The 3,758-nt window shown below is 44.5% G+C and overlaps 1 non-coding gene across 1 annotated transcript; it reads left to right on the forward strand.

Moving 5' to 3' along the window:
* Positions 1–2,387: 2,387 nt before the first annotated feature.
* trnar-ucu (transfer RNA arginine (anticodon UCU)) lies at positions 2,388–2,478 on the forward strand. The gene is given in 2 exon segments: positions 2,388–2,424; positions 2,443–2,478. It is a non-coding gene; the product is annotated as a tRNA-Arg (tRNA).
* Positions 2,479–3,758: the final 1,280 nt, after the last annotated feature.

A 3,758-nucleotide genomic window follows, 5' to 3' on the forward strand; every position in this document is an offset into this window, starting at 1 on the left:
CGATAACTATCCTGTTTCAGGCAGTTCATATCATCCTCACTGTTTGCCACTCCTCCAAGTTTGGTGTCATTGGCATATTTTGAGATTCTACTCGATATTCCAAGATCCAAGTCATTAATCTGTAGCAAAAAAAAGCAATGGTTCTAGCACTGACCCTTGGGGAACACCACTGTCGACTATCCTCCGGTCTGACAAAGAATCATTTCATAAGACTCGCTGATTTCTGTCTTTAAACCAATTTTCTATCCAATTGGACACTGACCCTCCTATACCAGCTGCTTTTCTTGGCTTGTATAAGTTGTTGATGCTTCTCTACTATAAAGGAGGGTGCTGAGAACACAAGCCTGGGACACGTGGAGCTTTGTATTTTCGGTCAGTTTGCTGTCGGTTCACACCCGTCTTGCCCGGGGAAGTTGTTGAGTCAGAAACTTTAGGGACTTTCAAAAGGCTTTTGGATAGGTATATGGATAAAGGAGAATGATGGGGTATAGATTAAATTGTCCTTGACAGAGGACAAAGGATCGGCACAACATTGTGGGCCGAAGGGCCTGTTCTGTGCTGTATGTTCTATGTTCTATGTTCTATGTTCTCAACTTTGACATGACAGCTGCAGCATTGGCAATCCTGGTGCTGATTTCAGCATCAAGGGACAGATTGCTGGTGATTGCTGATCCAAGGTATGTGAAGCTGTTGACAACCTCCAAAGTGAGGTTGTCAATGTTGATGGAAAGTGGAGTCTCGACGTCCAAGTCTCTACGTCTTGCCAAGATGAACAGCTTGTCGTCAGTTCTGATCTACAGGTGAACACCCCCATCTGAGTCACTGAAAGTGTACAATAGCAGCATGGAGACGAATACACCAATTATAAAGGATGTGATAACTGGACAGTTAGAAAATAATGATATGATTGGGCAGAGTCAACATAGATTTATGAAAAGGAAAACAGGTTTGAAAAAACCCGTTGGGTTTTTTGAGGATGTTACCTGTAGAACAGATAAAGGAGAACCAGTGGATGCTTTGGTAATGTCCCACACAGGAGGTGAGTAAACAAAATTAGAGCACATAGGATTGGGGATAATATACTGGTGTGGATTGAGAATTGGTTAACAGACCGAAAACTGAGAGCAGGAATAACAGATCCTCCTCAGGATGGCAGGCTGTTACTATTGGGGTACTGCAAGGATCAGTGTTGGAGCCACAGCTGTTAACAACCGAAATAAATGATTTGGATGTCGGGATTAAATGTAATATTTCCAAGTTTGCAGATGACACAAAGCTAGGTGAAGTGTGAGCTGTGAGAAGGATGCAGAGAGGCTTCCAGGGAACCTGGAGAGGCTCAGTGAATGGGAAAGAACATGGCAGATGGAATATAATGTGAGTAAGTGTGAAGTTCTCCACTTTGGTGGAATAAACAGAAAGACAGAGTATTTCTTAAATGGTGAGAGGTTGGGAAGTGTTGATGTCCAAAGGGACCTGGGTGTCCTTGTTCATGAGACACTAAAAGCTCTTGTGCAGGTGCAGCAATCAATTAGGAAGGCAAATGGTATGTTGGCCTTCACACGAGGGGTCATGAGTACAGGAGTAAAGATGTCTTGTTGCAATTGTATAGAGCCTTGGTGAAACCGCGCTGGAGTATTGTGTATAGTTTGGTCTCCTCATCTAAGGAAGGATATACTTGCCATAGAGGGAGTGAAACAGAGGGTCACCAGACTAATCCCTGGGATGGTGGGATTGTCTTATGAGGAAACTGGGCCTGTATTCCGTAAAGTTTCGAAGAATGAGAGGTGATCTCATTGAAACTGATAAAATTCTTATAGGGCGTGACAGTGTGGATGTAGATAGGATGTTTGCCCTGGTTGGTGAGTCTAAAATCAGGGGACCAAGTCTCAGAATAAGGAGTAGGCAATTTAAAACTGAGATCGAGTTGAATTTCTACACTCAGACGGTGGTGAATCATTGGAATTCTCTACCCCAGAGAGCTGTGGCAGTTCAATCATTGAGCATGTTCAAGACAGAAATTGTTAGAAATCTTGATACTCATGACATCAAGGGATATGGGGAGAGCACGGGAAAGGGGCGTTGAGGTAGATGATCAGCCATGATCGAATTGAATAGCAGAAAAGGCTCGACGGGCTGAATGGCCTACTCCTATGTTCCTCTGTTCCTAAGAGAGTTGGCGCCAGCACGCAGCCTTGCTTTACCCCACTTCTGATCTTGAAAGTGTCTGATGTTGCTCCATTGTAACTGATGGAACTGTGCATGTTCTCGTGGAAAGAAGAGATGATGCCCAAGAGTTCAGGAGGGCAGCCGACTTTCCATCGCAGTTTGAAGAGTCCGTCTCTGCTGACAAGATCAAAGGCCTTGGTGATGTGTATTAAAATGTGTGCGGCTCTGTGGCGCAATGGATAGTGTGTTGGACTTCTAAATAATGATAAAAAAGGCATTCAAAGGTTGTGGGTTCAAATCCCACCAGAGTCAGATTTTGGACCAGAGACAGAAGAGCACGACGGAACAGAGAGTTAACAAGTGTGTCAAAAGCACTGATTCAGAGACAGAGCAAGAGAGAGGAGCACGGCAGGAGCGGAGCAGGGGTAAAAAAATCAAGGGGTGACATCACAATGGAGAGTGAGAGCAGGGGAACAGAGAGCCGCTGGGGTGAGTTCACAGGATTTGGTTCTTGCTTCGGTGCAGTGGAAGGAGCTGTTTGGTGAGGATCTGTTGAGCTGTGACATCTCAGGCAAGCAGGTAGTTGATTGGTTTGGAAAAAGCTGCATGTTTGATGAGTATCTGGTAAATGATGAAGGTCCATTTTAGTCCTAATGTTTAAAATAGTAAACAAACTAGTGGTAAGCTTAATAAAATATACAACAAAATAAACAATTGAATAAAATAATTAAGTAGTTAATTGAAACACGTTAAGGATGACAGGACAGGTGATGTGTCACAGCTGCAGCATGTGGGAGCTCCTGGATACCAGTGTGATCCAGGGCAAACACGTCTGCAGTAAGTGTTTGCGGCTCAAAGAGGGAGAAAAAAGGAACGTAGTGGTAGTAGGGGACAGTATAGTAAGGTGGATTGACTCTGTTCTCTGCAGCAAAGAGCAAGAGTCCAGATGGCTGTGTTGCCTGCCGGTGCCAGGATTCAGGACGTCTGCTCAGGGCTGGAGTGAAACATACAATGGGAGGGGGAGGATCCAGTTGTCGTGGTCCATGTCGGTACCAACGACATAGGCAGGACAAGGATAGAGGTTCTGCATAGTCAGTATGAGGAACTAGGCACCAAATTAAGTATGAGAACCTCAAAGTTAATCATCTCTGGATTATTACCTGAGCCATGTGCAAATTGGCATCGGACAAATAAGATTAGAGAAAGTAATGTGCGGCTGAAAGACTGGTGTGGTTGTAGTGGGTTCTGGTTCGTGGGGCATTGGCACCAGTACTGTGGAAAGAGGTGGCTGTACCGTTGGGACTGTCTACACCTGAACCGTGCTGGTGCCGGTGTTCTAGCGAGCCACATAACGAGGGACGTAGAGACGGTTTTAAACTGAATAGTGGGGGCAAGAGATCAAATTTGGGGAGATATGGTGAATCAAGGAGGAGAGGCAAGGCACGAGAGAAAGGTATAAATATGGAAAATGATAAAGAGACTGTGACAGGAAGGGACAGAGCAGACAAATCTAAGAGTAAATCAACAGATAAGGCTAGAGGTTACAAAAATAATAAAAGGACAAAACTAAGTGCTCTGTATCTGAATGCAAG

The sequence above is a fragment of the Heterodontus francisci genome, unplaced genomic scaffold, assembly GCF_036365525.1.
Source record: "Heterodontus francisci isolate sHetFra1 unplaced genomic scaffold, sHetFra1.hap1 HAP1_SCAFFOLD_121, whole genome shotgun sequence".
Lineage (NCBI taxonomy): Eukaryota > Metazoa > Chordata > Chondrichthyes > Heterodontiformes > Heterodontidae > Heterodontus > Heterodontus francisci.